Genomic DNA, 25044 nt, shown 5'->3' with positions numbered 1-25044 from the left:
TTCTGTTTCTGAAGTTGGAAGCGTGGGGGCGGTCGGCTGCATTTTCAACTTGGCCAGAAATTAGGAGCCCACCCCGCAGTGGCTACGAACTTCGCTGCCAGGCCATCAACCTGAGCGTCTGGCAAGCCAGAAGAACGCGAAAAGCCAGGCCCAAGATTCCGGTTGTCATGGGAACCTGGGCGCCTGTCTCCCCGGCGACCTTGTCCCTAGGGAGGGGGCGGGGCTGGAGGGCCGTCGGGCCAATGAGGCCGAGGGGACGGCGGGGTCGGAGATCCGCTGTGCTCCGGGAATCCGGGGAGGGTTGATTGACAGGAACTGGGCGGAGCCGGTGCGGACGCCTGAGGTGTAGCCGGAGTGGAGCGAGTAGCTCCGGCAGCCGCGGCGCGGCGAAGGTGACACACCATGATTACAACCCCTAGAGACCGTCTTGCTGGCGAGCAGCACTCCCTGGCTTCCCGGTCCGCCTCTGCCGCCTCGGCAGCGCTCGGAGCCGGCTGCAGGAGTTGAGCCGTTCCGCACCAGAGGGTTTGGCGAAGCCCTTGGAGGCGTACGAGGCAGCAGAGGGCCGGGAAGGGTGCGCGAGCGCTCGAGGGTCAGACGGTCGGCCGGGGTCGCGGCTGGAGGGGGGTTTCGGAGGCGTGGAGGAGGAGGAGATGCTGCTGCTCTTTTCCCCCTCCCCAGGCTCCTTCTCCAGCTCCTTCGGCCCACGCTCGCAGCCGCTTGGGGAAGAAGAGGTGGAGGCTCTCGGCGCCCGCGGGGGCTGCCGGCTGCCCACCCCGACGCCGCGTCCCCGCAGCCCTCGTCCCGCGCTCCAGTAGTAGGACCGGGTCTCCGGAAGAGCGGGTAAGGACGAGAGCTGCCTTGGGCTCTGGACTGCGTGTGCGGAAAGTGCCCAACAAAGTGCACCGCGCTCGCTCTCTTCCTCCTCTCTCTGCTTTTGCCCCAGCCCCTAAAATCAACCCTGCTGCCCTGGTGGAAGGAACTTTTTTTGGTTGGAGTGTTTTGGTGTGTTAGGTGGGGGTGGGGTTACCGGGGTGGGGAGGGATGAGATGATGTTTTATTGTGAGTTAGGTAGATCCACCTTCTCCGCGGAGGAAAGTCGGATTCTCGGGAATTAAACCCCAGAGGGGGTAAGAGATTGTGGGGTAATAGAGAGTGACATTGCCCCATCATGCTACTACATCTCTGCTCTGTGCGTGCTAAGGGAAGGGCTCCCAGAGTCTGTTTCTAATTTCTGTAAATGATTGTGGACATGGTGTGGTTAGAGGCCGCCGAGAAGAATGTGTATATGTAAGGGCTCGGAGAAGAGGGGGTTGGGTGGTAGGGAAGAGGGGGCAGAGGGAGAGACACTGCCTGATGCAAGCTCTTTTATTGCTTTTCTCTGAGTGGAGCTAACCACCCCTCTCCCCCTCGCCTTTACTCGTTACAAGATACTGTAGTACCGAAAGCCGGAAAGCTAAAGTTTGGTAGAGGCAAGAAAGTTTTTACAAAGTTTAATTTCCCTCTGTTGTGAATACATTGGAGAAGGGGGAATGGGGAGAAATATTACCACTAAAATAGATTAACAGCAATACAGTTTTCAGTGACCTTACACATATATGATCGACACCTCCACACACTTCCAACTAATCTCTTGGACAGCCTTGTGTCATTTTCGTTTAGTTGCATGTTTGAAATAACAAACGCGGTGACTTAATGGGGAGCTGCCTGGAACTGAGTTTACCTCTCAGAAAATGGGGCAATCGGGTTTGTTTTCAAGGCGGGGACCTAAACGAAATGTAGGACACCTGATCTGTGGGTTGAAGAGTGCAGGTAACTAATTAGAAAGATTTTAAAATTTAGATCTACAGAGTTTACTAAAGGATGGGGAAAAAATAGAAGTCGTTGTATTATGAAACAAGCGTTGGTATTTTCCCAAATTCTTGTTGACTGGGTTGGGAGGGTCAACATGAAAACTTGCTTCCTGCTCATTGGTTGTTTGTGTTGGTGCTATGATACAAATTATTTCTTATGTTAATATCATTAGCATTATTTATTAAGTTCATGCATGTATTGATTCAGTAAATTAGTACAGAGGCGAATTGACTGCTTTATTGTCCAATCTTAAGTTTATTATACTTTCTTCATAGTAACTTTGTATTCTAACTTTGTTCTAGAGGCCTTGTGGAAGTATGTGTCGGGGAGATGGTAGGATGGAAGCTGGAATTAAAAATAGAAAAAATATCTAGGGTTAGTTATTAAGAAAAGGAACTAATTTGAAGTGTGTTTCACTTTTACATGAACTTTTTAAAAATTTTATTTATTTAATTTTTATTGGAATATAGTTGATACAATAACTTTTTTGAAAAATCTATTATGTAGGTTTGAATTTACACTTGTCCCACCAAAACTTTTACTTGCATGTAAAGCCTGCTGTTTTTCGGAGGGTGATTACCAGCATCTGAAAATATTTATAAATAGCTTATGTCACAAGAAACACACATACACAAACTATTAAAACCAGTGTCAGTTGCAAGGATGGATTTTGATACTATGGTGGGGTCAAAAGTTGTAAAACTTACATTATGTTTTTCTGGAAGCATGCCTCAAATGCAGGAAGTGAATGTGAGAATTGGCTAATTGTTTTGTTTTTTTTTTTAATAAATTTATTTATTTATTTATTTTTGGCTGTGTTGGGTCTTCGTTGCTGTGCGCCAGCTTTCTCTAGTTGCGGCGAGTGGGGGCTACTGTTCGTTGCGGTGCTCAGGCTTCTCATTGTCGTGGCTTCTCTTGTTGCGGAGCACGGACTCTAGGCGCGCAGGCTTCAGTAGTTGTGGCACGTGGGCTCAGTAGTTGTGGCTCGCGGGCTCTAGAGCGCAGGCTCAGTAGTTGTGGCGCGCGGGCTTAGTGGCTCCGTGGCATGTGGGATCTTCCCGGGCCAGGGCTCGAACCCGTGTCCCTTGCATTGGCAGGCAGATTCTTAACCACTGCGCCACCAGGGAAGCCCTGGCTAATTGTTTTTGGTAGATGATAGGTATCAATCTTGAAATGAATGGAATTTATGTATTTTTTTATTAAGAAAAACAGGTCAAATCCTTGCTTTATTCTGCTTTTAATAGGTCAGGGATTGGATGAGGGGCATTGTAGCTTCCCTTATATCAATTGAGTATGTATTTTTCCAGCTCATCTTATTGCCCATTCCAAATGAGCTAGAGAAAGGGACTACTAAGAATAAGCTGCTGCAGCTTCTTCCTCTTTTTTTTTTTAACATCTTTATTGGAGTATAAATGCTTTACAATGGTCTCTCTTTTTTTTGACAAGAGTTTGTAATTTTTAAATAAACTACAAAACGTTTTTTGTGGTATAATTAAATTGTAATTAATACCAATTGAAATCGAAAGGAAACACTGCCATACTCCAAGCCTGTGCATTTAGGAGTTACTCCTGTCAACATTTTCTTATTTTGGAATATGCTTTGGGAGAAGTCTGTGCCATTAATTAGAATAAAGAGTTGAAGGTTTTCTCCTCTCAGGCCTCTGATGTAACCAAGTGTGACTCATTTGAGTTAATGTCCCTTTACACTGCTGGAGCCTGAAAAAGGAGACAGGATATTGGGTCTCAGAATAGAAGGATTAGTGCTGATGGGAAGGGTGAGGGTCTGTTGCTCTGGATTTCCAATTTTTTCCACTGACAACTTTTCTTAATTTGAAAATTAAGATGGGTTGAACAACCCAGGAACTGGATTTAAAAAGCTTTTAATGAGTAATTAGTATAGAACATCAATGATCTAAGCTAAAGTTACATAGTCACTGTAAGCATGTCACATCAAAACTGTGGTCTGTAAACTGCTCCACGAGGAGTAATTCCAGTAATCCTGTGAGTGTAGGGGGCAAAATGAAAACATCTTTAAGACCCTTGTCTTATTCTTGTTTAATGTCAGTCACTGTGAATAAGCATCCTGTTCTATCCTGTATGAAGAATGTATGACTGTAGCTAATAGCTTGTGAGGCAGTAGGAGACCAATTATTTAACTTCTTAGGATAGAAAGGCAGCAACTTCTAAATGGTCTAGTGTTGAGGCTGCTGTAGATTTGAACCACAGACGAACATGTTTTTCCCCGGGTTTGCTATCAGGTGCTTAGGAAATACAGGAACTGGTTTAAGCACCTGTTTAAGCGTGTTTGCCTTATCCTGTGCTCCACCACTGAATCCTGCTTTTTCTTTATTTTTCTTTGATTCCAGTATGAAAATTTATTGAAACAAACTTCCTCAGAGAGAATTCTGCTGTAGTATAAAGAATGTGGGCTTTATTGTCAGAGAAACATGTGTCCAAATCCTAGAGAACATCTTTAAATTTACTTTCCACATCTGTAAATAATTTAATAATATCTACTTCCCAAGGTATGTTGGGGATGAAATTAAATAATATAAGCAAAAGTGGCAAGTGCAAATTGACACTCAGTATTTAGTTTATTTCCTTCCCTTCTAACCTTACGTAATTGAATAACATTCAATAATAGCAAAAACTTATGATTGTACACCCAAATCATTCCTAAATGTTTAGAACGTGTAACTCACAATAGCCCTCAGGGGTTTTGACTTGAATCTGTGTTGTTGGAAGGCCCTCTTTGCCTACCAGCAAAGAAATGTCTTTAGTTGCACACTGCATCTGTACTTAACAGTTTATTTTCTTTCTAGTTTAGTGATACTCTGGCTGCATGTTAGAATCACCTGGGTAGGTTTTAAAAATCTTTATGCCCAGGACTCAGTTCAGACCAATTAAACCAGAATCTTTGGGGGTAAGACCCAGACATCCTTATTTTTGGAAGTGCCCTAAGAAATTACAACATGGAGCCAACTTACAAACCAATATTCTAGTCCTCTCTAGAAGGTGAGTATAGAAAGTTTGATTCCCACAAATGCAGCAACATTTTTATGTTGTGTTTTGGTATTTTCCTCTACATAAATCACAAGAATTTTTTAAAAATAAATATGTTTCAGAAGCAACTATGTATCTGCCCATCTACAGGATTTTTACTCTTTGAATCAGAATTTAAGGTATAAATAGTTCCCTCCAGTTCCTTAGAGCTGCATATGTGGTTAAACTTAAATTAATTGAATTAGCTATCATTTAAAATTCAGTTCCTTATTCCCACTAGCCAAATTTTTAAAAAAATTTTATTGAAGTATAGTTGATTTTCAATGTTGTGTTTAATTTCTGCTCTATAGCAAAGTGACTCAGTTATACATATACATATATTCTTTTTCATATTCTTTTCCATTATGGTTTATCACTGGATATTGAATATAGTTCCCTGTGCTAAACAGTATGACCTTGTTGTTTATCCATCCTATATATAATAGTTTGCATCTGCTAATCCCAAATTCCCAGTCCTTTTCTCCCCCCACTAGCCAAATTTTAAGTGCTCAGTAGCCACTGGTGGCTAGTAGCCCCTGTTTTGAACAGCTCAGATATGGAATATTTCTATCATCACAGAAAGTTCTGTATTACCTAAAGGTTTTGAAATTTGTATTACAATTTCCCATCATCTGAAATGAGATAAATATGATATATATAGTCATTTCCTTTAGATGTATAATTTAAAATATATTATTTTTGATAGTTTTTTTTAAGTGAGGAGAAATATCACATTTTTAACGCTTTCCTCAATTCCTTGTACCTGGTTGTGAGGTTTTCCTTTTCCAAGTTAACTGAGAGGAGGAACTTGAGTGTCCTTATGTTTATCATTTATATCAGTATGCTCTGAATCCAACCAAGGGCTTAATTGCTCTTGGGTACTACAACAGTTTCAGGAAATAGAGAAAGTCATCATTTCAACTTAAGTGTTGGAATTTGATTCAAGGTTTTTCTATCTGGGGAAGCTTTTTTTTTTCTTTTACAAATGGAGACTGTTAGTTGCCATATGGTACCATTGAATTTTCCAACAGAAAACCGTCTTATTAGTTTTAACATGAACATAGAGTTGCACGAGGGACTTTCTTTCCTTTTTAAAAAAAATATATTTATTTTATTTATTTATTTTTAGCTGCGTTGGGTCTTTGTTGCTGCATGTGGGCTTTCTCTGCTTGCGGTGAGCGGGGGGCTACTCTTCGTTGCGGTGCATTGGCCTCTCATCGAGGTGGCTTCTCTTGTTGCGGAGCATGGGCTCCAGGCGTGTGGGCTTCAGTAGTTGTGGGACACGGGCTCAGTAGTTGTGGCTATCGGGCTCTAGAGCGCAGGCTCAGTAGTTGTGGCGCACAGACTTAGTTGCTCCGCGGCATGTGGGATCTTCCCGGACCTGGGCTCGAACCCGTATCCCCTGCATTGGCAGGCGGATTCTTAACCACTGTGCCACCAAGGAAGTTCTGAGACTATTTCTTCCCACAAGAAAGCATTCCCTTCAACAAAAATGAGGTTCCTAAACAGTTTGAGATGGTTGAAAGCTAACACTATGTCGTGAATTTTAATGGTGTTTGTCACTTGTTAACTACACAGCTTAGAAGAAACTGTACATGTAGTTCATCTCAGCTGCACCACCCCCCTTAGCACCTTAAAAAAAAAAAATCAAAGTTTTCTTTATTGGTTTATTGTGTTGTGAGTAGAAACACACTAAAGTGGGTAGAAATGGAAACATTATTTTTAATTAAGTGTTCCTTTTTTTCCTTATTGGTAGATTGTTCATTTCTTTTAACATAAACGCATGCTTTTTTAACTACTCAGTTCAGAAAAATTTGCATCCAAGATGTTGAGAGTTATTTTGTTGAAAGGATGTCTGATGGAATGTTTTGTATTCTATATCATTTTCATATTTTAATGCTTTTCCTCTTATTTCTCATGTAGTTGTGGAACAAAAATGAAACATTCTTGTTGAATAACTTAAATTAAGGTTAGAATGATTATATAATCTGAGAATGTGTTAAAAATATTCTAAGTTGGCGTATTTTTTTTTTTTTTAGGAAGAAAGGTAAAGCCTGAGAATTTTTTAAAAGAAGAGAACCCTTTTAAGAAACTTAGTTACTCTTAGCACTGCTTAAGTATTACTTAAGCACTTTTTCTAGAAAAGTGTAATTTTTAAAATAAACATTTAAACTATTAAGGGATTATTTATTTTAGGTCTTAGTGTAGTCATATATCTCTTCTGGAAAATATAATGTTGAAGTGAAAAGAAATAATCAGTGTTTTTTTTTTAAACAGTGAGTTCTTTTTTTTTTTAATTAATTAATTTATTTATGGCTGTATTGGGTCTTCGTTTCTGTGCGAGGGCTTTCTCTAGTCGTGGCAAGCGGGGGTCACTCTTCATCGCGGTGCGCGGGCCTCTCACTATCGCGGCCTCTCTTGTTGCGGAGCACAGGCTCCAGACGCGCAGGCTCAGTAGTTGTGGCTCACAGGCCCAGTCGCTCCGCGGCATATGGGATCCTCCCAGACCAGGGCTCGAACCCGTGTCCCCTGCATTGGCAGGCAGATTCTCAACCACTGCGCCACCAGGGAAGCCCATAATCAGTGTTTTGACAGAGGAGTTTCCCTTATTTGTAAGGTTTTGAATGATAAATTCATTCTCTCAATGTCTTTCATATTCTTGACTTTGCTGAGATGTAATTTCATAGGATTATTTGAACATAATATTGATTAAATTCATTCTTCAAACAGTCTATTTTGATTTGACTCTGATGCTAGTTTCTAGAAGTGAAGGAATGAGCTTCACGCGATGATTCAGATGCTACATATACCAGTTTTCTAAGTACTGTGCGAAAATTTACAGAAGCTAAAATGTATCCTTATGGCTGTACTTCATGAAAGCTGAAATAGGTGTTTCATTTTTTAAAAAAATGATCAACTATACTTCAATTAAAAAAAAACTCTTAGGGACTTCCCTGGTGGTGCAGTGGTTAAACTGCGAGCTCCCAGTGCAGGGGGCCTGGGTTCGATCCCTGGTCAGGAAACTAGATCCCACATACATGCTGCAACTAAGAGTTTGCATGCCACAAATAAGACCCGGTGCAACCAAATTAAATAAATAAATAAAATATTAAAAAAAACCCAAAAAACTCCTAGATTAGAAAAAGCAAAATAACTTATAATTTTTAAAAATATATAATAAATATAATTTAGTTTAGGAATATTCAATTATCAGATCAAAACTAGCTAAAACTATATTGTAGATATCTACCAGTCAGTTGAATTCAATCAGAACTTTGAAATTCTGGCACTGCTTTGAGGTATACAGAAATAAATAACAGATAGTATATGTGTTATTACACAGTACCTGGCAGTATTGCTGTTTTATTTGTAATTCAAGCCAACATATCCTTCAGTGTTCATAGTTATATAATTCTTACACTTACAAAGAAAAAACTAGACTATATTATTTTCCATTATTAAAATTTAATAGGAATTTCCTTCAATTTTTAAATAAAAGAAAATATTTTAATGTGATCACATAATATATCATACTCATTATATAGCTGAAGACCAAACAGAGCTACATTTTTAAAATAAGATTTCATCTTAATCTTTCTCTATGTTTATGTGTGTACATCAAGACTTCATCTAACTTCAAGGGTGTTTTAAGATTGTACTGAGATACTGAGATTTAATTTAAAAATAGATGATATTGTTCTTCTACCTAAAGGGATATTAAAGAATCACTGTTGGTAAACCAAGCCAGTTGAGTGTTTTTCTAGTAGCCGTAATGATGAATCTGGACTGATCTAACCATGTTCTGATGGCCAGCCCCCCCTTTTTTTTAATATATTTATTTATTTTATTTTATTTATTTATTTTTGGCTGCGTTGGGTCTTCCTTGCTGCGTGCGTGCTTTCTCTAGTTGCGGCGAGCGGGGGGCTACTCTTCGTTGCGTGTGTGGCCTTCTCATTGTGTTGGCTTCTCATGTTGCGGAGCACGGACTCTAGGCACGCGGGCGTCCGTAGTTGTGGCTCGCGAGCTCTAGAGTGCAGGCTCAGTAGTTGTGGCGCATGGGCTTCATTGTTCTGCGGCGTGTGGGAACTTCCCGGACCAGGGCTTGAACCCTTGTCCCCTGCATTGGCAGGTGGATTCTTAACAACTGCGCCACCAGGGAAACCCTGGTCAGCCCGCCCCCCCCTTTTAATTGTTCTATATTCAGTAAATGTACATTGAATTCCTGTTCTCTGCCGGGCACTCTACTAGGCACTGGTGATACACAGAGAGGGCACATTTCCAAAATAGCAGATAAATGGAATAGTCTGTGGCCACATATATTTAATCATCTGAGTTCATGCCAAGTAAACCAATCTATTGACAGGATATATTGACACAGAACAGCTGTAAAGATAAAAATTAAATCATATGTAAAAACTTTACAAACATGTGGGTACTGATCTGAATATATATGAATTGTTTTTAGATGCAGCTGTGCATTGTGTTGACCATTCCTCTTTGATTTAGAGACAACAGTATAGCATGGGATTTAGACCCTAGACTTTGGAGCCAGGCTGCCTGAGTTTTAATTTCTGACTCTGATATATAAGCTCTGTGACCTTGTGGAAATTTTCCCTGTGCTTTAGTTTTTTCAAATACAAAATAAGGATAATTACCAGGCCTCTTTTATGGGATTGTTGTAAGGACTAAATGATTAATTCATTAAAACATGTAAAGCAGTTGGAGCAGTGCCTAATGCATACTAAGTATTTAATAAATATTAGCTATTATTATTTTTGGTATACTTTTATTTATAACAGTTTTACTTATTTATCTATATTTATTTATTTATTTATTTATTTAATACCCTGGGAAAAGGTAATATATGAACTTAAATATGTTTTTTTGTTTCAAAGTTTATGGCCCTACTTTGTTTCTTGAGCTGCAATGTTTCTGTTTCTTCCACTCATTACTTGGGCTTGTTGATATATGTAACCTGTGCCTAATTTTCACACACTTCGTGGAACTTGTGAAAATAAATGTCATCCTCTTCAGACTACCCTTTTTTTTTTTGGCCATGCTGCGCGGCTTGTGGGATCTTAGTTCCCTGACCAGGGATTGAACCTGGGCTATGGCAGTGAAAGTGCCAAGTCCTAACCACTGGACCGCCAGGGAATTCCCAAAACTACTCATTTTCAGAACCCTACACATCTCCTGTTTTGGAGTTACTTTTAGAGCATATGGCATGTTGTTTTTGAAGATCCTTTGTAGTGGCACATCTCTTCTTTGAGAATAGGTTTGATTCAAGTAAATGATATATTCATGTTCTAGAAAGGTGAATGATTTAGGAGGATTTAATAATTTCAATTAAAATGAAAAATGATTATAAAGTAAAAGGAGTGATTTTTTAAAAATTATTTATTTATTTATGGCTGTGTTGGGTCTTCGTTTCTGTGCGAGGGCTTTCTCTAGTTGTGGCAAGTGGGGGCCACTCTTCATCGCGGTGCGCGGGCCTCATTATCGCGGCCTCTCTTGTTGCGGAGCACAGGCTCCAGACGCGCAGGCTCAGTAGTTGTGGCTCACGGGCTTAGTTGCTCCGTGGCATGTGGGATCTTCCCAGACCAGGGCTCGAACCCGTGTCCCCTGCATTAGCAGGCAGATTCTCAACCACTGCGCCACCAGGGAAGCCCTAGGGAAGCCCTCTAGTATGTTTTGATTAGGTCACTGACTATGCTTTGGTTATCAGATGTTTTACATGTAAGATCTTTTTAGACATAGTAGCTACATATTTACTTTAAAACTAAAATGGTTGACATCTTAAAAGAAATAAAATGGGCAAATTGGCCATGCCCCCGTGAATATGTGAAAAATATGGAAATTGGTAGGAAAAAATACCCACAGGATTATTTGACTACAGTTAAAATAGCAACAATTATAAATGTTTTACAAGTAATATAAATTAATTTTTGTTGTAATGTCTGTTGTTTCTTAGATAAACTAATTATACAGCTGTAGAGTATTTAACTGACTGCTCTGTGTTCAGAATTGTTTTCAGTATATTGAGAAATATTAAAAAATAAAAGGAAAAGGTTCCTACCAAAAAACTTAAAATCTAGGTTTAAAAAAAACACAGGAAAGATAGGAAACCATTATATATTAGAAACAATGAATAAATGCTCTAACATTTTGAGGAGGAAAGTGTGGCGTAGTCACAGGATTCACTTGGGTAGAGCTTGAGCTGTCTTGAAGATGTTATTAATGTCTGGGAAAGAGCATGGTGTATCACAGGGCAGAATAAAAGATATGAGTGAGTCAATTCAGGAGAGAGGAAGTGTTAAGGAGTGCTGAAGGTAGCATGTGAAAATGAGAAGAGTAGGGGGACAGAGAAGGAAGTGCCTAAAGAGTAAAAGAACTAGGAAAGTGTAATGTTAAAGATAATGCATTAGGAGAGTCTGTCAAGGAGTATGTGACCAGTTGCAACAGATGCCATAGGGAGCCAGCAAAAGATGATGGAAGAAAAGTAGAAGAAAAAGAACAGTGTGATCAGTTGAGTGTTATTACCTTCAACACCATTTTACTATACTGATAAGGAGAGGAATAGGAAGGAAGTTGAAATGGAGGATGGTATTTGGTGGCAAAATAGATGAGATTCAGATGATCTGAATGATTTCATGAGTCAGAAAAAATTTCTTTGTAAAATTGATGGTGAAAGAACAGATTCTATGAGATTAAGAGATTTAAAGTTCCAGAAAGGTGAAAAAGACTCTCTCTTTATGAGGCTTTGTCTGGATGGGAAGGAATGAGCTCTAGGTAGAGTTGTTAGCTTTGGTCAGGAGGAGAGCAGCTTTTTCTGTAAGATTGAAGGGAGTGTTACAAAGATAGACTTGGGCCTGTTGAAGAATAGAAATGAAAATAAGAGAATTCTGTAAGAGAATTTACACTTAATGCAGTTATCTTCAGAAAGTGCCGTCAGAAGAGGCAAGCTTGTCTGCTTTTAACTATGATTCGGGAGTGGTGAAAAATTGGAAGTTTGAAGAGAGATGTAAAGGTTAGAAATCATCGCTGTTGGGAGAGTAATGGGAGATCGATAAATGATTTATAGGCTTTATCACTTTGAAGTTGAAAATTTGAACATTGATGGCCTAAATCCACATCTGCAGAAAACAAAGGGTAAGGTATAGGGGTTACTGCAATCTGCAGTGGTCAAGTGAAATATGGGGCCTAGAGTAATGAGGAAACTCAGTGAGGCTGGGAAGATTGGTTGAAATGGAAAGTGATTTTACTCAACACTTTCTGAATTTGCTCAATAAGCCAACTACTGACTGAATCAAAGATATTTATCATTTGCTGCTATCTGCCACTTGTTAGAACAAGCTGACAAAGGATCTTGACTCCGAGTAAAGTGTGTATGTTGTTTGTTCAGTTTATGTGGATTAGTTACTGCTTGGGACACTTAACCTGCAGTTGGGGATTGTATTTAAAAGGGGCCATATAAACCATAAATTCAGAAAAAGTGTTTAAATAAAAATCTCATCCTGTTGTTTAATATTGTGCTATAGTAGTTGGGTTTTTTATGTGCCACTAGTGTGACTTTACTGTCAGTCTTTGTACTTATTTATTATTATGATAGTTATCACTAGGATTCAAAATTGTTAATTAATTGGGAATCTCTTCTGCAAATTGCTTTGGCTACAAAAAAATTTTCTATCCTTTTCTTAGATGTTAGCATTATACTTGGCAGATCAACTCCTAAAAAAGTTTTGAAACTCATTTTTCCATTTTTAATTCAGATAAATGTTTTATCTGCTATACCAAATGTGATGTAAAAAGTAAAATTCAAAAATATATTCAGTATTTTACCAACTGAGGACTTGATTTATTTTTGAATTCCTGAAACAACATATTACAAAACTTCTTGGCTATCTACAGATACATGGTTGATTGCCTGAAGTCACCTAGTTGATTGTTAAGTAACAGAAAAATTCAGTGTAGGCCTCTACAAATAGTGTCTTAGCTGGCCAAATCATCTAAAGGATTAATTGCCATTGCTTTGATTAATAAAGTGTATATAATGGTGGCTGGTGCATTTTCCTTTTCTGCTTTTTGTATTACCAAATAGTTCTAAAAAAAAAAAAATCTAGAGGAAATAATGTTACTCTAGCTTATAAATTACTCTTGGTTCACTTAGACAGCATCTTTTAAAATATATTTCACCTCCTAATCATGTGAAAAAGACCTAATCAGGAATTTATTGTCTCAAGAGAAACAGTTTCAATGGTATATGCTATAAACAGCAAAATTCATGTTTGTGATACCTTTAAAACTATTAATCTTTTAAGAAGTTATTTAAATCCTCTTTTACTACCCTAATGAGGGCCATTGTAAAGGTTTTCATTTCTCTATATTGTGACAATTAGCTTTTTAGACTGAATAATACTTTAAAAGCTAATTATATGATGCAGCAGTTTGTAAATATGCACCCATGCCATTATAATCTGTAGATTAAGCCAAAAATTTATACACAAACCACACATGTATGTTTATGATATCTTTCAGATCACCTAAAGGAACAGTGAAAATGGTTACAATGATGAGATACTATTTGTGTATTTACTATAAGAATTTAAAATAGGATATTATTTATCTTTACAACGAATCTGTGAGATAGATATTATTCTTATTTTACAGATGCGAAAACTGAATCTTAGAGAGGCTCGATGAGTTGCCATAGGTCACACAGCTGGTTGGTAGTGGAGTAGGGATTTTGAATCCATGTCTGTCTGACTCCAGTCAATTGTCTTAACCATAACTTCTCATGTGAATAGTATCTTTTATTTAGTTATTTAGTTATTGATTGATTGATTGTATCTTTTAAAACAAGCAGAATCAAGGAGAGGCAAAAAATTACCTCAGTTTACATAGAAAGTGTGAAAGAGAACTCCATAGTCTGTTGGAATCTAAGTTTATGCAGTCGTTCAGAAGCTTTCAAACAGTTGTTCTTGCATTGGTAGTGTATTTTACTTTCAGCTTGTTTTACCCCCAAGGTCTTCACCCTACTATCCTGTGGTTTTTCTAGCATCAAGTTCCTATAAACTGTTAAATAAAGACAAAAACGTGTCCTTTTGAAAATCTTTTTAAAATGTTTATATGCTCATCACAGTATTATTTGTAATGGTATAAAATTGGAAACAACATAAATAGCTTACAGAGGAGGCATGGTTTAAAGTACTATTCTAAATCCTTATAATGGAATTTTGTGATCATCAAAAATTAGGTTAAGAGGTTTTTAATAACATGAAAATATAATGTTAAATAGAAAAAAGATAAAATTTAGTAAACAAAGCATGATTATAGACATAGTTTTCATTTTCTTTACTTTTTATGGAAACTTTCAATGTTAAAAAGGCCAGGGAGAAAACCCAAAATGCCCCAAATAGTGATATATAAGGGAAAACCAACCTGTTTTAGAAGTAGAAAGATTAGAATGTGAAGAATTAATGATATATAAAATTTGTTCTTTTGAGTTGAGAAATATTTTGCCTGGTGATTTTTTTCTAATATGGAAGGAGCTTACTGATTTTAATACATCGAATTATCTTAGCCAATGCTTTAGGCAAACTAGAAGATGTAGTTGAGGCTGGGTTACTTTTTATGAGGATGTTTAGATAATAATGATAATACACACTTATAAAATGTACTGTTTAGTAAAAAATTAATTCCTCCAAACAACCTTAAGGTAGATACTACTAATATCTCCATTTTTTCAGGTAAGGAAACCGAGGTAGAGTTAGATTCATTTGCCCAGAGTAATTAAGCAGAAGAGCCAGCATTTTGAATCTAGGTAGTCTGGTCCCAATGCCTGTGCACTTAATTGCTACACACTAGATAATTTTAATAGTGAAAATCATTTGTAACTTTTAGTTCAGGGTTAGGACTAATGATCTTATTAAGGTGTGAACAGTTTATGACCAACTCTCCATTCCATTCTTAGTGCATTTAAAAATTGTCCTTTGGTTTGGTTGACAGCTGTATTTACAGAGCCCCAAACTGTTGGTGACTGCTAACAAAGTTTCTTTTCTTCTCCTTTGAATCAACTCTTTCAGTAGGCTTGCATGCTTTGTATATGGTGGTGTAGAAAGTGTCTGATAGGAGAACTCCAAAAGTTTCTAAATTTTAGTTTATCATACGGTTTTATAACTCATTCACAATATAAATTGACTGACATTTGCTCTTATTTGGAGAAGTGGAATTATATCCTGGAGTTCTTTTTTTTTTTTTTTTTTTTTAACCTGGAGTTCTTTGAAACATAAAAATCTCTATTAACCCTTTCCCTTAACTGTTTTCACGTCCTTTTTTCTCTTCTACTTACGAATTGTATACTAATTCTTATGCAAGTAGTTAGATGATCTTTTATTAAGTGAACAGTTTTCTTGCCCACAGACTTTAATTCTTTTAGCAGGTAAAATTTGTTTTATTATTTTAAAGTATCTTATATTTTAGAATAGATAAAACATGTGTATTGTACAAGATTGAAAAGTACAAAAATTGAAATTGTCTTTTTATTCGTATCTCCAGGTCCCCTCCAGGGGTGCTATTCTGTAGCCTTCATTTTCAGTAATGTCACCAGAGCCAGGAGAAAACATTAATGAACAATACACCAAACTGATGTTTTAGTCTTCTTTAACAGGAAACTTTACATGTACCCTCTTAGTATGCTAAAAAGCTCTTTGCTATTGAAAATAATTTATACAAAATCTTCCTTTTTTATATAGTAAACAATATATCTTTATTTTTCTGGTTTTCTTTTTCTCCCCCCCTCAAATTACCTCATTAGTCAGACATTTCTCACACTTTTGACCTGTTAATCCCCATTCTTTTGTTACCAGTTAGAAATCTGTTAGTAGTAAAAGCAAACTTGAATGTCTTACCATTAATATACTGTTTTGTTTGTTAAGTTGTTAATACACTGTTTTGTTTGTTAATTTGAACATTTTCTTTTAACTGAGGTTGATAAATATTTGGTACAGCTGAACTTGGATCATTTTACCGTTGAAAGGGGAACTTAGATCTATTTCAGTTCTCTTATAGAGCATTGAGTTACAAAGAAACTCCAATATATAGAAATTTTTGGTATATAGAAATTCGGTATATAACAATTTTTTTAATGTGCTTGTTCTTCTGGTTTTCTTGTTGAAGCATGAAAACTGAAGACTATGTATGGAGTTACTCTTACTGTATACCCAAAGTTCAGATTTATTTCCTGCTTAAATAGAGTGCGTTGGGAGGAAAAGTATGCCAGAGCATACTTTTCTAATAACATTGTTTTTGGTTCTTTGTAATTGTGCTTCCTTTTATGTGTACCTTTTGAAATGTAAGCAAAAGGTAGGGTAGATTGTAGGTTCCAAACATGAGCTGTAGCTGAATTATCTATGAATTGGTTAAAAATAAACATTTTGGGATACTTCCTAGACCCTCAGGAATTTATAGTTTTAAAATGTGCCCCACATGCAGCTTTCCTAAAATTGGTGGAAAATAAGTACACTTTTTATTGTATCTTTCTAGGAATCCTATCTCTCCTTTTAAAAAAATAGATATTTCCGTCATGCTTTTATAAATTTGTTCTGTAAGTTAAAAAAATATAAGTTAATTTGTTGGGATAATATTATACATACCCTTGAGCAGATGTCACTAGCCTCAGTACCTGTAGGGGCAAGAAGGGCCAAAGATAGTTGAGGGTAGAGGAAAACAATGAATGATGGATATTGTAAAGAACTAAAGGGCTCAGACTGTAGCTAAAGTGGACATCTGCTACCCACCTTGAGTGCTCCTTTTTTCCCAAGATTTTTATGTGAAATCTCTCTAATATGTGAAATCTTTCAATTTATAAATATTGGCACAAATTCACACTTTTGTAAAATATGGTGTTGGGCCATTGCTCTCTCTATAAGCCAAACACATGTCTGCAGGCCAAATAAAGCCCATGGGCCACCAGTCCACAACCCATGCCCTGAACTACCTTACACTTGTATGAACTACCTTATACTCGTATGAACTTGACATATTTTGTTTTGACATTTATTAAGGGATAATAATGATGATAATGCTTCCAGCTGTCTGCCTTGATTAATATTTCACTTTAGCATATTAGTTGTATAAACATTGGATTTTTGTGTAGGAGGAAAGAAAAGAATAAGACTATTTTCTAAAATATGTAGAGGATAATGTCTGATGTGTAAATGTGTCAGAGACTTGGTTCCATGATTTTTCTTAGAGAAATTTTGTTCTCAATCCCTTTCTTTCTCAAAGTCTGTCATTCTTCCTTTTTCCTGCTTGTACATTCAGTATCTCCATGCTCTTCCCATGAATGTTCTTTTCATTTGCAAGAGTTACTAAAGAAAAATCTTTTGTACAGAAACTCTATAGAATGAAAATCACTTTGTGACTGACTTAGCTGCACAAACTTTGAGACATTCTTCACCATAGCATTAAAATTCCTTAGCCCTAGTACTATTTCTTTCAAATGTGCTTTCTAAACAGAAGAATGACTGCCTTTAAAGCAGTTAGTGAAAAGACTCACACAGAAACAATCTAAGGAGGCAGCCTCATAACCATGTAAGATTTGACCCCAATCCATCAGGAGGGATGATTGAACTGAGATGCCATTTACAGTGGCTCAATACAGAGAAATAAACATAATAAACTAGCAAAACTTCCTCTTCTAGCCAAGATGGAGTAACAGGGACAAGATTTATCCTTCTGTCCACAACAGCTAAAAAATGGACAAAATATTGGAAACAGCAGTTCTCAAGCCACTGGACATCAGGCAGTGAAAGACAGTGATATCTCTGAGTGACGGAAATAAGATGAGCCTTACGATTGCTCAGGTTGCTAACTTGAGAGAGTTTCTAGACTGTGGTGCAAGGTGTGGGAAACCAGGTGGAAAATGGTACAGAACCCTGAATTGAGGACATACTGCTGAAAGTCTGGGGAGATTAAGACAGCCAGAGTTAACAGGACAGAGTAGTAGAGAGGTGAGAATACACACAGAAAGAACCCCAGAGGTCTACAGAGGGTCCCCTTCACGTATTCACCTGAGTACTCAATACGTACATGCATGTAAGGAAACTTGCTGAGCTGGAGGGGAACCATACAAAAGGGTTAGAAGGGACAATATTTGTGTATGCTGGCATGGCTGGGAATAGTGCCTGTTTCCACAGACCAGATTGGAGAACCTCAAGATTCACAAGACATTAGGTACAGTACACGAAAGAATCTTGCCCCATCAATGAACCCTAGATTGAGCATTGCTCTGGGCCAGACTAACAAATCTTCAGAGCTAGACCCAAAAAGATCAAATTTACAAGTTTTCAAGTAATTTAACTTCATCCCCAAGCAAAACTCAAGAATACGTATAAACATATTCAGCATCCAACAAGATAAAATTCACAATATATGGCATCTAATCAAAAATGTCCAGGCATGCAAAGAAACAGGAAAATATGACCTATAATGAGAAGATAAATTGATCAAACTAACTCAGAACTGACACAGAGGTTAGAATTAGCAGATAAGTGCATTAAAGTAGTTTTTATAACTGTACTCCATATGTGCAAAAGTTAGTAGGAACACATTGAACTTCTAAATATGAAAACTATAATGTCTGAGATGAAAAATACATGGGATGGGATTAATGACAGGTTAAACATTATAGAAGAAGAGATTAGTAAACTTGAAGACATGCCAATATAAATTAGTCAAAGTGAAACACAGAAAGGAAAATAATTTTTGAAAATGAACAGAGCATCAGTGAGTTGTGAGATAACTTCAGGTGGCCTAATATACATGGAATTTGAGTCCCTAAAGGAGAGGAGAAAGAAGGCCATGATGAAAAAATACTTGAATAAATAATGGCTGAAACTTTTCCAAATTTCATGAAATCTATAAACACCCAGTTCAGAATCTTAATGAACTCCAAGCATAAGGAACATGAAGAAGATTACTCCAAGGCACATCATATTCAAACTGTTCAAAATGTATAATTAGAGACAGCCTTAAAGGCAGCCAAAGAAAAAAAGAGGAATAAAAATAAGGATAACAGTATGTTTCTTGTCAGAAACAGTGCAAACAAGAAGACAGTGCAGCAACATCTTTAAAGTACTGAAAGAAACTGTCAACCTAGAGTTCTCTACCCAATGAAAATCTTTTAAAAAAATGAGGTGAAATAAAGACTTTTTCAGAGATACAATAGCTAAAAGAATCCATCACCAGCAGACCAAGAAATGTTGAAGTCCTTCAGGCAGGTCAGGCAGAAGGCAAGTGATACCAAATGGATAGCAAATAAAATGCTAACTACACTGGTAAAATATATATGATATTTTTCTTGTTATTTAAATGTCTTTAAAAGGTAATCTATCAAAAGCTGAGAAAAGTAGAATTCATAGATTCACTCTATAAAAATCCCAAAATGCAGTAATGAAATAATAATAGCTAACATTTTGACCACTTACTATGGGCAAGGAGTTTTACCTGTATCATTTGATTTAATCCATCTAACAGTCCTTTAAGTACCATTGTTGTTACTTTGAGGAAAGTAAGCTATACGAGGGTGCAATAACTTGTCCAAGATTACACAACTATTAAATGGATGAGCAAGGACTTAAACTCATTCTGACTCTAAAGCTTAGATACTTTACCATTTTTCTACATTGCCTGCCCAGGGAAGGAGCAAATAGTATAGAACATGTGATCAAAGGTCAAAGAGGATCAAGGAAAGAGTCAAGGAGGAAGGAATAAAGAGCTGGCAGACATCATCAATTCCTATCATCACCGATTATTTCTAGTTGGATGGTCAAGGCCACTCAAGATGACACTTTTAACTCTAATTTTTAAAAATTCATTAATTAATTAATTTATTTTTGGCTGTGTTGGGTCTTTGTTGCACGCAGGCTTTCTCTAGTTGCAGCGAGCGGGGGCTACTCTTCATTGCAGTGCATGGGCTTCTCATTGCGATGGCATTTCTTGTTGCAGAGCACGGGCTCTAGGCGTGCGGGCTTCAGTAGTTGCAGCAGACGGGCTCAGTAGTTGTGTTGCACAGGCTTAGTTGCTCCACGGCATGTGGGATCTTCCCAGACCAGTGCTCGAACCCGTGTCCCAGGCATTGGCAGGCAGATTTTTTTTTTTAAGGTATTCTTTTTTTTTTTTTTAACATCCATTATTGGAGTATAGTTGCTTTACAATGTGTGTTAGTTTCTGCTTTATAACAAAGTGAATCAGCTATACATATACATATATCCCCATATCTCCTCCCTCTTGTGTCTCCCTTCCATCCTCCCTATTCCACCCCTCTAGGTGGTCACAGAGCACTGAGCTGATCTCCCCATGTGGCGCAGCTGCTTCCCACTAGCTAGCTATTTTACATTTGGTAGTGTATATATGTGAATGCTACTCTCACACTTCATCCCAGCTTACCCTTTCCCTTCCCATGTCCTCAGGTCCATTCTCTACATCTGCATCTTTATTCCTGTCTTGCCCCTAGGTTCATCAGAACCTTTTTTTTTTTTTAGATTCCATATGTATGTGTTAGCGTACGGTATTTGTTTTTCTCTCTCTGACTTACTTCACTCTGTATGGCAGACTCAAGTTCCATCCACCTCACTACAAATGACTTAATTTTGTTTCTTTTTATGGCTGAGTAATACTCCATTGTATATATGTGCCACATCTTCTTTATCCATTCATCTGTTGATGGACACTTAGGTTGCTTCCATGTTCTGGCTATTGTAAATAGAGCTGCAGTGAACATTGTGGTACATGACTCTTCTTGAATTATGGTTTTCTCAGGGTATATGCCCAGTAGGGGGATTGCTGGGTCCAATGGTAGTTCTATTTTTAGTTTTTTAAGGAACCTCCATACTGTTCTCCATAGTGGCTTTATCAATTTACATTCCAACCAACAAGGCAAGAGGGTTCCCTTTTCTCCACACCCTTTCCAGCATTTATTGTTTGTAGATTTTTTGATGATGGCTGTTCTTACTGGTGTGAGGTGATATCTCATTGTAGTTTTCATTTGCATTTCTCTAATGATTAGTGATGTTGAGCATTCTTTCATGTGTTTGTTGGCAATCTGTATATCTTCTTTGGAGAAATGTCTATTTATGTCTTCTGCCCATTTTTGGATTGGGTTGTTTGTTTTTTTGATATTGAGCTGCATGAGCTGCTTGTAAATTTTGGAGATTGGCAGGTGGATTCTTAACCACTGCACCACCAGGGAAGTCCCCTCTAATAGTTTTTTAAATATAAAATTTACACAGATGTGGGAGCCAGTGAGTTCAGATATCTTGTTTTTAGCTTCACATAGTTCAGAATGTGCTCTCTGGACTTACGGAAGGGAGAGAAACATAACCCTTGTCTGTCCAGGGAGGTGGTGAACCTCTCTGTTCAGGGAGCCAGCTCTTGTATCACCTCAGCTAATTCTCTCACCAACTGAGTGGACTACAGGCCTAAGTTATTAAATATTTTTCTCTTTCATTTTTAAATAACAATTGTAACATTTTATAACATTACTTACAAGATCAGCTAACCAGAAGAAAAAGTAATTTGACTTGTACTAATAATAACAGTGTTGAAGTCACATGGGAATGGTTTAAAAATACCTATGGATAAAGATTGGTGCTTTTTAATGTGCTTGTATTTTCTTATGTTTAATAAACTTTTTCTTGTTTTAAAAAATAATTTATTTTAAACGAAAATAACAGTGTAGTATGGAGGTTACAACACATGTAAAAATAAAATGCATGGCGTCAGCGCAAAAGTTGGGAGTAGGGCAATGAAAGTACAGTTGACCCTTGAATAACACCAGTTTGAACTGCATGGGTCTACTTATATGCCAGTTTTTTCAACAGTAAATACTATAGCACTTTGTGATCTGTGGTTGGTTGAATCTGTAGATATGGGGGAACCACGTATATGGAGGGATGACTATAAGTTATACACAGATTTTCAACTGCACAGAAGGTCAGTTCCCCTAATCCCTGTGTTGTTCAAGGGTTAACTATATACAATTGTGGGTTCTTATATGAAATGGTATAATATCATGTCAAGGTAGACTGGGATAATTTAAAGATGTGTACTGTAAACTGTATAGCAATGACTAAAATAACAAAAAGAGTTATAGCTAAAAGCTAACGAAAGATATAAAATGGAATCATGAAAAATATTGTTAATCCAAAGGCAGGAAAATAAAAAAAGAGGTGAGAGGAAAAACAGATGGGACAAATAAAAAAAAAATAGTGAAACAATAAATACAACTATATTAATAATCACATTTAATGTAAATGGCTTAAACACCTCAATTAAAAGGCAGAGCTTGTCAGATTGCTTACAGTTTGGTCTTGATTTTTAAATCCAATCTTAATTGAAAGTAAAAGAATGGGAATTCCCTGGCAGTCCAGTGGTTAGGACTCGGCACTTTCGCTGCTGTGGCCCAGATTCAATCCCTGATTGGGGAACTAAGATCCTGCAAGCTGCATGGCATGGCCAAAAAAAATAAAAAAAGAAAAGAAGGTAAAAGGATGGAAAAGATATACCACGTTAATACTAATTAAAAGAAAATTGACTAAATTAGTATGAGACAAAGTAGATCTCAGAATGAAGAATGTGACCAGGGTGAAAAAATATCATTTCATAATGACAAGAGAGTCCATTCATTAAGAAGATGTAAGAGTTCTAAACATTTATGCACCTAATAACAGAGCCTCAAAATACTCAAAGCAAAAACAGAGCTGCAAGTAAAAATTGACAAATCCACAATTGTAGCTACAGATTTCAATATGCCTCTCTCAGGAGCTGACAAAACATACAGTCATACCTTGGAGATATTGTGGGTTCAGTTTCAGACCACCACGATAAATCGATCCTTACAAATATTTTGGTTTCCCAGTGCATATAAAAGTTATGTTTACACTATACTGTAGCCTATTAAGTATGCAGTAGCATTATCTCTAGAAAAACAATGTACTTATCTTAATTAAAAAATAATCAGCTTGCTTGACGAAGGGTTGCCACAAACCTTCAATTTGTAAAAACTCAAAATCTGTGAAAAAGTGAAGCTCAATAAAACAAGGTATGCCTGTAGAAAATCAGTAAGGTATAGAAGAGTTTAATAACATAATCAACTAACTTAACATTTATAGAACACACCACCCAACAACAACAGAATGCACATTCTTTTCTAGTGGACACAGAATAATTACCAAGGTAGTTCATGTTCTGGGCCACAAAACAAGTTTTAATGCATTTAAATGTATTCAAGTCATATAAAGTGTCTCTGGGAAATTCTCAAAAAGTTGAAAACTAACACACTTCTAAATAACCCATGGCTCAAAAAAGGAAATGAGAAAGTATATTGTTTGGGATACAAATGAAAACACAATATATAAAAATGTGTGGGATGTAAACTCCTAAAGCAAGACTTGGGGGAAAATTTATAGCACTAAATACCAATAGCAGAAAAGAAAATATGTCTCCAACCAGCTTTCTCTTAGAAAAAGAAGCAAAGTAATAAGTAGTAGAAAAGTAAGTAGAAGAAAGGAAAGAATGAAGATCAGAGGAGAAATCAAACAGAAAAGAGAAAGGAAAAAAAATGCAAAAAAAAAAAAGCAATGAAACCTAAAGTTGATTCTTTGAGAAGAGCAAGTAAATGTATAAACCCCTAGCCAGACTGATCAGGAAAAAGAGAAGACACTAACTACCAATATAAGGAATGAGAGAGGTGACATTGCAACAGATTCTGCACTTACTAAAAGAATAGTAAGGGAATATTATCAGTGATTTTATGCCAATAAATTCAACAACTTAAAATGAAATAGACAATGAGAGCTACCAAAGTATAGGCACTCTCCAACTTAGATATTACTGTATCTTCTGTTAGGAAATGAAAAATCTTCCTACCATGTTTCGTTTATTTTTTGCTTTTCTGGAGAAATTAAAATTGTAAAACCCCAAAGAGTCTTCAGATAACTCTATTTTACTTTTACAGAATCAATTCTTTTATTTATTTATTTATTTATTTATTTATGACTGTGTTGAGTCTTCGTTTCTGTGCGAGGGCTTTCTCTAGTTGCGGCAAGTGGGGACCACTCTTCATCGCGGTGCGCGAGCCTCTCACCATCGCGGCCTCTCTTGTTGTGGAGCACAGGCTCCAGACGCGCAGGCTCAGTAATTGTGGCTCACGGGCCCAGTTGCTCCGTGGCATGTGGGATCTTCCCAGACCAGGGCTCGAACCCATGTCCCCTGCATTGGCAGGCAGATTCTCAACCACTGCGCCACCAGGGAAGCCCTACAGAATCAATTCTTTAGAAGGCTTGGAAAAGTACTTACAAAGATTCTTTCCGTTACAAATGATAAAATTTTTTTATTTTAAAATACTGAACATAGCCTGGAGGTAGAAGGTTCAAATGTTTGTTCAGCAGCTCAGTCATGCATTTTATAAGGTTCTCTTTTGTTTGTTTGTTTGTTTGTTTTTGGCCTACTGTTCTTCTGAATATTATCGTGAATCCTTAGGCTTTTACTCTAGTAGTTGCAATACATATAGCTGCCACAGTTCCAGATACCGCCTATAGACACTTCACAACTCAGTTTCCATGATTTGCTAGGAGGACTCACAGGACTCTTCACAATAGAGTTATTACAACAAAAGGGTGCAAAGCAAAATCGACAGAGGGGGAAAAAGGCAGTGTGGCAAAGCCTGGAGGAAACCAGGAGCAAACTTCTAAGAGCCCTCTCTCAAGGGAATCACAGGATTCATTAGTTTAAAGGAATTGCTCTTTATTGTAATATTGCAAATTTATTTTCACACAGGAGTCTTTGTCTACACTATTATATGGTTGATTTTCCAAATTGATGAGATATTTTTCAAAAAGGATCACCTTATTTACCATAAGAACTTTCATCATTTCTCAATGAAGTTATTATTTTTTGGTTTGACTTTTAAGAATTTCCTTTACGTTTGACAAAATGCTTTTATCATAGTCAAATTGTCAATTCAAGTAAAAAACCGGTTGGAATTATCAGATAAATGTAATCACTTTGGGCTTTTACAGTGGAACAAAAGCCATCAGAATTCATTTCCTGATATGAAAGTTGTGCCGTGTTGGCCATGGATTAAAACAG

General features: G+C 37.2%; 1 protein-coding gene across 12 annotated transcripts in view; it reads left to right on the top strand.

Moving 5' to 3' along the window:
• Positions 1 to 332: 332 nt before the first annotated feature.
• Positions 333 to 25044, top strand: part of PTPN13 (protein tyrosine phosphatase non-receptor type 13) — a 228129-nt gene continuing 203417 nt past the window's right edge. For 8 of the 12 annotated variants that reach the window (XM_068542688.1, XM_068542686.1, XM_068542695.1 and 5 more), the window contains exon 1: positions 335 to 843. The gene's annotated coding sequence lies outside the window, so the exon portion shown is untranslated. Of the gene's footprint in view, positions 844 to 25044 lie in introns of all 12 variants that reach the window. The other 4 variants (XM_068542693.1, XM_068542694.1, XM_068542696.1 and 1 more) reach the window with 2 other exon arrangements.

Source organism: Eschrichtius robustus, chromosome 4 (assembly GCF_028021215.1).
Source record: "Eschrichtius robustus isolate mEscRob2 chromosome 4, mEscRob2.pri, whole genome shotgun sequence".
Classification (NCBI taxonomy): Eukaryota; Metazoa; Chordata; class Mammalia; order Artiodactyla; family Eschrichtiidae; genus Eschrichtius; species Eschrichtius robustus.
Note: the sequence above shows the minus strand (reverse complement) of the source record. Positions and strands in the feature narration are given on the sequence as shown.